At 37.8% G+C, this 11,398-nt stretch overlaps 1 non-coding gene across 1 annotated transcript; it reads left to right on the top strand.

The window, feature by feature from the left end:
* The first annotated feature begins 5,471 nt into the window (after positions 1-5,471).
* Positions 5,472-5,545, top strand: TRNAN-GUU (transfer RNA asparagine (anticodon GUU)). The gene has a single exon. It is a non-coding gene; the product is annotated as a tRNA-Asn (tRNA).
* Positions 5,546-11,398: the final 5,853 nt, after the last annotated feature.

Here is an 11,398-nt window from a genome sequence, read left to right as displayed (position 1 = left end):
TTTTTAAATATGGGTTTTATATCAAGTTTGCTTAAAATCTAGATCAGCACCCATATCTATAAATCCCAAAGATAATGTTTATATGTTTTCAAAATTATAATGATGCAACAACTATTTGTTGAATGAACAGTGCGCTGAGTACCACCTTTTTACTAGAAACAACTGTCTTCCTTAGTTGCCTTTAATTCAAGATAGTAAGGAGGGAGCCATTTCTGGGGCATTTGGTCTGTACCTCCCATACCTGAAGTTTTACTGGAATTGTGGAAACGGAGAGCAGTGTTTTCATCTTTTTTTTTTTTTTTTTTTTTTTCTGGGATGAGGTCTGACTCTGTCACCTAGGCTGGAGTGCAGTGGCACAATCTTGTCTCACTTCAACCTCCCTCTCCCTGGGCTATAAGGGATCCTCCCACCTCAGCCTCTGGAGTAGCTGGGACTACAAGCATGCACCACCACACTTGGATAACTTTTTGTATTTTTGGTAGAGAAGGGGTTTCACCATGTTGCCCAGGCTGGTTTCATCCTCATATCATGCCCTCTATGCCACTGCTGGGAACACCTGGAGGCCACTAGGAAGTGTGTGATGCTGCCTGGTGGCTTTTCCTGAATAACTTATCTTTACCTTAATGCAAGAGGCTTAGATTCTTTACCTTAATCAAAATCGTACCCTCTGACTGAAGTAGGATTTTTTTTCTTTCATTTATTTTAAACAGAACTATTCATCTTTAACTTTGTTTGTTTTAGAGACGGGCTTGTTCTGTTGCCCAGGCTGGAGTGCAGTGGTATGGTCATAGCTCACTGTAACCTCAAACTCCTGGGCTCAAGCCAGCATCTTGCCTCAGCCCCCCAAGTAGCTAAGACAACAGGCATGTGCTACCAAGCCCAGCTAATTTTATTATTATTATTATTTTGTAGAGACAGGGTCTTGCTCTGTTGTCCAGATTGGTCTTGAACCCCTGGCCTCAAGCAATCCTCCCACCTTGGCCTCCCAAAACCCTGGATTATAAATGTGAGTCACCATGTCTGGCCTGAGTTTAAAAATTTTAAATGGCATATTTGTCTAACGTTTTAGAGGTGAAAAAACATAAATCACATGTTATTTTCTAATAGGCCTATTAATTAGGTAGGGCAAATATTATTAATTTTATAGAGGAGGAAATAAAAGAGCACTTCCCTGAATCACACAATATTTAGTGCTCTTCCTCCTCCATCTGCCTACCTTGTTGAATTCATTCCACACTGCTTTTTTCTCCCCTGTGTCTCTGAGTTCCTCAGTGGATTGTTCGACCGGCCTATTCCCTACCCACAACCTCTGGCAGTCACCGCTGAGGAGTCAAGTCTTCCTTGGGCACCTGCTTACTTTATTATTTTGAAGGAAATGGCAAGAGGATATTTGTATCTATTCTAAAATTTTTAATGTTGATTTTTAGTAGCTGAGTTCAGAAAGATAGGCGGGACTGCCAATTTATCAGCATTTTTACTGTAGCGATTGAACAGCAAAGAGCTGTTGCCTCAAGTTGTTTCTGTGAACACATCACGGAAAATTGAAGACCGTGGCTCCCTTGCTAATAGCGTTGTTGTCAGGAGATGGAAAATGAGATACAACTTAGCTAGTTTACTGAGATAACCATAAGGTTAAAGTTCTTCTCCTTCTCACCCCTCCACCCCCCAACCATTTCTAGCTAGATCCAAGATTCTGTTGGTTTGGACCCAGATGAAATCATTGATACTGTTTGCAAATAACACTCTTCTATTAAAGAGATCTGCAGTGATTAAAATTTTAGCTCTGCATTATTAAAGCTATAAAAATGGTTTGAAAGTATTTCCATATACAAAAGAGAGGTTCACGAAGTAAAAAAAAAAAATTAATTTTTGTTTGAACCCACCAGGCAGAATATTGGTGCATTATTTTGCCCCCCTTTAGCTTTTCTCTTAAACCATGTCTCTTTAGAGATAATTATCTGAGTAATTTCACAAGATTTTCCAACTGATACAACTTCAAAAAATAATAAAAAAGAAATATGCTAATATACCTTAATGCTGATCGCCTTTTTTATTTATTTATTTTTTTTTGAGATAAGGTATTGCTCTGTCACCCAGGCTGGAGTGCAGTGGCATAATCACAGCTGACTGCAGCTGCAACCTCAACCTCCCCAGCCTCAAGTGATCCTCCTGCCTCAGCCTCTCAGGTGGCTGGGACTACAGGCACACACCACCACACTCAGCTAATTTTTGGATTTTTTGTAAAGATGGGGTCTTCCTATGTTGCCCCGGCAGGTCTTCAAGCCCTGGTCTCAAGCTATCCTCCCGCCTCAGCCTCTCAAAGTGCTAGGATTACAGTTGTGAGCCACCATGCCCAGTCGAATGCTAGTTTCTGTGATGCTCCTTTTGGCTTGTTAAACATAACTGACCTTAGTCCTCCAGTTTTATATGAGAAGGATACTTTCGGTGAGTAGGAAACGTGGTTTTAAGCTTGAGGCTGGTTGAAAGGGTTCGATTTACTTTTACTTATAAATCAGTTGTAAAATATGATTTGCATTTGTTTTGAGAATTGGTTTCATAGTTCTCCTCTTGCTCTTAGTGACATCTGTGTAGTGTTGTCTTTTATTTCCTGGTGCCACCGTCTTCCATTTATTGGAATGACTTCTGTAACTCACTTGATTTAAAAAACAATTCCAAACTTTTTATTTTCTTTTTTTTTTGAGACGGAGTTTTTGGTCTTGTCGCCCAGGCTGGAGTGCGATGGTGCGATCTTGGCTCACTGAACCTCTACCTTCCGGGTTCAAGCGATTCTCCTGCCTCAGCCTCTCGAGTAGCTGGGATTACAGGCGTCCTGCCACCACACCTGGCTAATTCTGTATTTTTAGTAAAGACGGAGTTTCACCATGTTGGCCAGCTGGTCTTGAACTCCAGACCTCAGGTGACCCGCCTGCCTCAGCCTCCCAAAGTGCTGGGATTACAAGTGTGAGCCACCATACCTGGCTATTAAAAAAAATTTTTTTTAACTGGACTTTTTGTTTTTAACAACTCCGTCACCATACTTCTGAAATACAGAAATGAAGAACAATTCAGGTCATGCACAATCATGCTAATGGCAACCCAAACCCTGTGAGTTGCCTATGCTTTTGGGATGAAGCTGGAAGAATATTATCTGAAAGCCTTGGATTCATGGTATCTGGAAGGTCTATAGATCAGTGTGGTCCATTGTGGCTTGCCTGTTAAGACAGGTGAATCCTATTTGCACAGATGTTCTTGCTTTTCTCTCTTCCTCTCCAAGAAAATAAAATATATATGCCCATTAATCTGCACAGATGAGCCTCATTGATAGGGCATATTCTTGGGAAAAGTAAATTTGCAGTTCAGTTGTGTATAATATACAAAAAAAGGGGCAAAATGCCTAGTTCATTTTACTTTTAGCAATTATAAAGACCCAAGTGCTCATGAAGCTATAGGACTCATTTATCTTGGGTTATCTTAAAATTAAGAAAAGATTATGTTTCTAAAATTAATCCAGTGGGCTTAGTTTGGCTTTAAAAATTGAACATAAATATTATGGCCTAAGATGAGATAATCACAAAGATTTAGATGACAATGTATTCTTCTCCCTTATTTTTGTTAGTGGTCATTCTGCATAAAAGATGTGTTTGATATATACCATTGGAATAAAATGTTCAGAGTCCATTCAATATTTTAAATATTTACATGCTCCTTTGAAGTAGTTTCAAGTGGAGAGGGAAAAAAAGGCAGAGCTAAGTAACCGTGGAAACAGCCATTTTATGTAAAATGTTAAAAACTACAGAACCAGGCTTGAAGACAGTTTTAAAACCAATAGTGGTACTTATACAGACAATTTTTTAGCCTAGAATGAGTTAATATTCCTTTCTGAGTTCGTTTTTCTCATCAACTGTTTCTCATTACCTCTCTTGTTAGAAGTCAAATGCTAGTATGATGACTGAAGTGAGGAAAAGATATTGGAGATGAAGAGATTTACATGAGTAGAACTGTTCCTAATATTACTTTAAACAGAAGAGTAAACATTGAATGAAGGGGCAATGAGGTACACCAGTTGCAGTCTGTTCTAACTGGATAGTCACAAAAACAAGAGAGGAAAGGACACTCAGTTTGGTATTTGGAGAAGAAAAGCCAGTACCTGATAGTTGTAGCTCCCATTAACAGGTACACAAAATATTACCAAGTAGAAAGCAGCATCGTCTAATGAAACGAGACTTCTCATACACTCTGTAGAAGCATTTCCTAGATTGTTTTTTCAAATTCAAAAATTTCAAGTGCACTTCCAAAAGTTTGTTGAAAGTGGCGTGGTGCAGCTTGGCGTGAATTCACAGCTGTTTAACATCTCAACGCTTTCAGGGACCTCGGCTTCTAATTGGTTCCAAAGCCAATTTAAGTTGTCTTACCATGCAACGGGAACTCAAAATGCTGATTGGACTAAGATGCGTCGCTTACAACGTCTGTAAATCATGGTAGCGATTGTTTTTGGAGGGATTCTGTACAGAGCAGTTTAGTGACTGTTAAAAATTTAAACATCACGTTCTCAAGTGGAAACTCGCAATTATTTGAGGAGAGAAGAAGGGAAAAAAAGAGCGTTTGGAACTTAGAAGTGTACCTTAAAAGGCACCAGGAAACATTCACACAAAGGGAACGATTTTCATTTAAGTATTTATAGGAATGGAGCATGTTTACCTGCAGTGTTTCTGTGCTAAAAATTTTCAGGAGTTAGTTATAAATCATTCCTTTTTCTTCTTTAACTTCTCTTTCCTCAAATTGGGTTTTAATTATCCCTCGAGATGTGTGTTTTAAGTGGTATGGCTTCGATGCGGGTGTGTAGGCTAATGCCAGGGAGGAGGGCAGATTTAGCAACGAACTACAACGCACTGGAACTGAGGAATGTTCCTGTAGCTTTTTTTCCCTGATGTTTCTTTCCAGTAACAAAATGTTAGTGTGAAATCATTGTACTGTATTTAGTACAAAACAAATAGGGATTTCATCTGTGCATTTAGTAATTCCTGAATATAAAAATAAAGCAGCCAAATAAATAAAATTCAGATGACCTTGGGAATACTACACAAGTAAATCACAAGAGATTAGCGAACGAAGCACTGGGCAAATTGTTTGAAACAAAGAGAAAGTTTCTCAGCTCACAAGATGAAAGCTTTGATTTTCTCATAAAAGAAAACTAATAAGAAATAGTTATTTTCCTGAAATACAACGTTCCAAATGGGAGTTGGCGGGGGGAAGCAACAGTATTTTAATACATTTTGCAATCTGCAATGCTGCTTGATTTTGTTGTATAATTTTTCGATATGCTTAAAAGGGGGAAAATAGAATTAAAAGGGTTGGAAACGTGAAGTAAAACATCTTGGTTCTGATAGTACCAATCAGAAAGCAGAAACAGCCACACACTGCCTTTATTATTCTTCATAAAGGCTGAGGCGGAAGGGGTAGGTGACAAGGGAGTCTCTGTGGCGCAATCGGTTAGCGCGTTCGGCTGTTAACCGAAAGGTTGGTGGTTCGAGCCCACCCAGGGACGCGCCCTTGTTTTAGGAGCTGGTCGCGGAAAGTTTTGCAGAAATCGAGTTCAGGCCTCCGGGCTAAGCTGGGGTGGATTTCCAGGGACCAAGCAGGGAAACCACCGACCCTTACACCGCGCGGCCAGCCGGCGAGCCCTTCGCTTTCGGCCCGTGCAGAGCGGCCTCCTGTCCCTCGCTGTCCTCTCCTGGCTGCAGGTGAGCGCGGCTAGCCCTTCCCCGGGGTCGTCACAGCGGTCTAGGCCTCGCCAGGGTGCCGGAGCGGGGCCGCGCGGGCCCGTTTGCCGCGCGCACCCGCCCCTCTAGCTCTGCGCGTCCCCGGAGGCCCGCGCGTACACTGGGAACGCGGCCCGGGCTGGTCTCGCTTGGCTTCGTGACGCCTGAAATGTAACGGGGCCACCGAAATGCATGCATTTCAATAGTGTCAAGTTCAAGCTGCAAACTGAAAACTCTTACATTTTGTTGAAGCATGGACGCCCTTTTGTCTGTTCCCTGTCAGCGTAAACATCTCCGTTTGCGACTTAAACATTAATTGTTCCTGGTATTAATGCCTTCAGAAATAATTTTTGTGTAGTAAATCTTTCGTGTGGACAATATTGTAAGAATATATATTATATTTTACTTTTTCTACTAAAACGCTTGAATTTAGTAGAGAATAGAATAAGCCTGCAACACTTCCCATCAATGCAGAAAAGGAGAAAACCTCTTTTACAATAGTATGACTTAAACCTGAAAAATAAAAGAATGATGAGAAAGACGAACAGTGAAGCTGCTGCCATACTTTGCTTCAACTTTCTACTTTCAACGTCCCCCACCTTTTATTTCCCCAAATGCAAAGCCCTCTCAAAATAGTTTCCTTTTATTTTATTACTTTGAGAAATAATCATAGTTTCATCATAATAATTATTGTCTTGGCTTGGACTACAGAAAATTGAAAGACAGTTTTGAAGAAAAGTGTAAGAACTAATACATCTTACTCCTGTGGATATATTGTTTTATATTCGTTATATTTCAGCTCAGTCGACATATTAATAAAGGCTAATTGTATTGAGTGCTTTCGTGGGGAAAGGTATGTAATCTTCATAAGTCTTCCAGGTCCTATTATTGCCATTGTACAGATGAGGCAACTGAGGCACAGTGCGACTGAGTAAATAGCTGAGTAATTTGCCTGAAGTCACAGTGAGTTTGGAACCTGGGTAGTCAGGCCCAAGCCCAAGCTCCTCCCTGATGTACTGCCTTCTTGGAACTTCCTTCCTCTAAAATACAGCTACCTAATTAGTTAATTTAAAACCAAAAGGAGACTTGAATTGGTTTTTATGAAGTTTCGTTAATATTTTGCTCCAAATCTCATAAAGGGGGTAAAATAAAAACCAACACAACATTTATGGCGTGCTAAAGTGCATTGTTAAATTATGCATTCATTGGGCTGCTCAATTTTATTCAAATGAAAGCTGCGTGTGAACATGAAGTCTTCCTGGGGAATCTGTCTTAGGGAAACAATTTGTTAGCATTTAGGTACAGAAGGCAAGACGAGAGAGAGACAGGCAAAATCTGGAAGGAGACAGATTCAGGATAGATTCAGGCCATGGAGTCTAGAGACTAAGGATTCTTTGACCCCAAGCTGATGTTTGGGAATTGGGACATCCACGTAGACCCGTTTCAGGACACTTTTCTGAGATAGTACTAGAATTTGTACTTGACCAGGGGCCTAGGTGGCAGTTTAAGATTTGATCTTAAATTTCTAAGTACATTCTATGTCACTTTATTTTGGGTATTAATATGATTTAGAGACCAGAAAATGAAGGAGAATTAAATGGGTATGGAGGTGCCTCACTGAGTGCAAAATTCCTCTCTAATGTAAGCAGAAGCAGTTGCTGTTATTATGTGGACAAGTGCTTAGGCCATTTCCTTGGCTCTTGCAGGCAGGTAAGATAGGTGGGTCCCAGTGTGGGTGGCTGACACCGGTACTCTCAGCACTTTGGGAGGCCAAGGCAGGAGGATTACTTGAGCCCAGGAGTTGGAGACCAGCCTGGGCAACAGAATGAGACCCCATCTCTACACAAAATAAAAAATTAACCCAGCATGGTGATCACTTCATCACACTCCAGTGTGGGTGACAGAGTGAGACCCTGTCTCAAGAAAAAAAAAAAAAAAAAGGTAGGTGGGCAACAATTTGGAAGAATTGCATAAATATTTATGGATGCATCAGCCTTATAAAATTTCAATGTGTCATGGTTGTAGATGTTGCAATAAATGCTATTGCTGAGGAGCATCTTTTTGTCCTTAATTTCTGGCCTCTATAATACTAGCCAAACCCAGATCTATGTCAAGATCATTTAAAGCTTTAATTAAAGGCTGAATAGCATTTAAAAGGCTATGTTGTATATTTGAGTATGTAAATATGTTCCTAATATTGCTAATAGAGTTGTATACTTAAACTGTGTATACAAAATCAGAGGGAAATTCACTAAAGTAACATAATAAAAGGTGAACCAATTGCTATGATTTAAAAATAAAAACTCATTAGAGAATGTACTATTCATCTAATTCAGAAAAGGACAAAACAGATAATAGATAAAAATTAAAGATCTGTCACAAAAGTTATAGAAGTCATTCATTTAAAGTATTTTCATAATGCAAGTGTTTCTTCAGACCGTAATGGAGGCTAGGAGGAAGCCACATGGTTGGTTTAACGTGTCTCTGCTTTCATTTCTAACACTTGTGTCTGATGTCGTGCAATGCAAAGTTTAGAAAAAAAAGCCTCAAGAAACCTAACGGCTCTGTTTCTGCATGCATAATACATGATAATGAATAATGCAAATATGAACTTTTATTTCTCTGAATTTTGATGGACACAGGGCCTAAAATGTTCTTCAATTTATAGCTACAACTGAAAATAGCAATGAATTGAGGGTAGAATAAGCTATGATACATTTAACTAGAAAATAGTTAAAGAACTTGAAACATTTTAAATAAGTAAGAATGTTAATTTTATCAACTGTATTATTTCATTTTAAGTCCTTGGGGTTGATCCCTTTTGGTAATGTCAGTGTATTTTATGTTTTTACACGTCGAAAATAAGTGTTGAGCTTACAGTAATAGGGTGAGAATAAACTATGTCTATAGATCACACCAAATACTTAAATCTTAAGTTATTTTTAAGGCCTACATTTTTAAGAAAAATCTTAATATTTTAATTGTTTGAAATATGATTGAAAAGGGAACTTTTCGAATAAGCATAAATACTTACAGAAATGTACACAAATTATTGAGTACAACTGAATACATTTTTACAAAGTTAGCACATCTTTGTAAACAATTACCAACATCCCAGAACCCCCATTATGTTTTTTTTACCAGTCACCAAAATGTAAGTTTTAAACTGTAAACGTGCAGATTATTAGGTTAAAATGTGATTTTTTAACTTGTCGTCGATCAGTATTGAAAAATAAATTTATGACTAAATCCTGTGTCTTAGTCTGCTCTGCTCAGCCTACAATAAAAAAAACACCACAGACTGGGTGGGTTAAACAACAGACAAAATTTATTTCTCACAGTTCTAAAGGCTGAAAAATCCGAGATCAAGGTGCCAGCAAGGTAGGTTTTATTCTGCTGACTCTTCTCTTCGCCTGCGGGAAGCTGCCATCTTGCTCTGTGCTCACGTGACCCTTTTTTTGTGCATGCACCTGGGAGAGGAATGTCTAGCTCTCTGATATTCTACTCATAAGGACACTGATCCAGTCATGAGAGCCACAGCCTCATCACCTCATGTAACACTAATTACTTCTCCAAAGCCCCATCTCCAGCTTCTATCACATTGGGAATTAGGGCTTCAGAATACATGTTTTGGCGGGGACAGAAACATTCAATCCTTAACACTCTATCAGAGGAATAATTACAGATGGTGATTAGAAAAAATAATAGAAATTAGAAATCAATTTTCCATGCCTACTCACTTATGACCTAGCCATCTATGATAGACTTGGTAAGAAAAAATTTGTGGTATTAAGGCAGGAAATACGAGAAATTTGCTATTTACTTGAAGGGTTTAATTTTGCCTATAAGCAAATAAAAAGTACTCTTACCCCTTTCCATCAAAGATACAAAACAAAAACAACCTTTTAGAAATGATTATGGTATTTAAATTAACTCAATTTTATTTTTGGAAATAAAGTGTAAATTTTAAAACCAAGATGAGACTTGATCTTCAAAGTTGCTGTAGGAGAAGAGAACTCAATAATTTCTCAAATAATATAACCTAAAAATCTTAAGAATTTTAATCTAGAGCTGTCTATTGGAGGAAAGCAATGTCCTGTCATTTTGAAACTATAAAAAAAAAGAGGAAAATCTAGAGCTATATGAAAAAAGCTATATTTAAAGTTGTGGAAAGTCCAGAAATACCACTGAGGAAAGGCATTCAAGAAAGGAGCAGTGTACAAGAATCTCAAGAAAAGTTGTACTTTCTTTGTTCAAACAAAATTATTCGTTGTTATTATTAAAGTGGTATATGCCTAAGGTTATAATAATAAATATCTATAAAAATTTCAGTACAATTATATTTATTGCAACATTACTTAAAATAGTGAGAAACTATAAACAAGAGAAAATATCAAACACTAATGGAAATAGTGAAATACATTGTGGTATATTCTTTAGATATTAGAATATATAAAAAGCATTTATACAGACATTTATATAGTGTTCTTCAGAAATAATGCCTTTGGGCAATGTTACAATGTGGCATTAGGCACAAAAAAAATGCTGGATACAAAACTGTCCAAAAAGCATAATCCTATTTTGTAATAAGACTGAATTACTTACATAGGTGATCTATAAATATTTCTTGATAGTGAGTGAAATACATCAAAATGAGAGGATCTGATTTTTTTCTTTTTTACACTTTACCTCCCAAGTTATCTACAACAAATATGTATTGCTTTAATTTGTTAACTTTTTTCTAATATAAAAATACCTGAACTCATACTCTATATGCAATTTTGAATGCTGTTTTTCTATCTTAAAATTTATGTATTTGTTTGAGTTCCCCAAAGAAACAGGAACAGTATATATTTCCTCTAAGGAAATGGCTCAAGTGATTAGAAAGGCTGAGAAGTCCAAGATCTACAGTTGGCAAACTGAAGACCCAGGAGAGCCAATAGTTTAGTTCCAGTTTGAATCTGAGCTGACGGGACAAGGCCTGCCCACATTGGTGGGGGAATCTGTTTACTCAATCTACCAGTTTACATGGTAAACTCATCCAAAAACACCCTCACAGACACACCCAGGAATACTGTGTTACCAAATACCTGTGGTTCAGTTGAGTTGATACATAAAATTAACCATCACAAATTGTATTAAGGAAGACTAGAGAGCCCAGAAATAAATCCCTAAATATACAATAAAATGACTTTCAACGAAAGTGCTGGGATTATTCAATAGGGAAAGGATATTCTTTTCAACAAATGTTGTAGGAAAACTGAACATCTACATACAAAAGAATGAAGTTGGACCATTGTTTTATATCATATGCAAAAATTAACTCAAAATGTATTACAGACCTCAATATAAGACCTACAACTATAAAACTCCTAAAATATAGGGGGAAGCTTCATGGCATTGGATTTGACAATGATTTATGTATTTGTTTGAGTAGATATGACACTAAAAACACAAGCAATAAAAGAAAACATAGATAATAGACTACATCAAAATTTAAAACTTCTGTGCATCAAAGAATACTATCAAAAGAGTGGAAAGGTAATTCCCAAGATGAGAGAAAATATTCACAAACTATGTATCTGATAAAGATGTAATATCTAGAATATAGAAGGAGCTCCTACAATTCAACAACCATA

This window comes from Hylobates moloch, unplaced genomic scaffold, assembly GCF_009828535.3.
Source record: "Hylobates moloch isolate HMO894 unplaced genomic scaffold, HMol_V3 SCAFFOLD_2, whole genome shotgun sequence".
Lineage (NCBI taxonomy): Eukaryota > Metazoa > Chordata > Mammalia > Primates > Hylobatidae > Hylobates > Hylobates moloch.
This window is presented reverse-complemented; position numbering and strand designations above follow the sequence as displayed.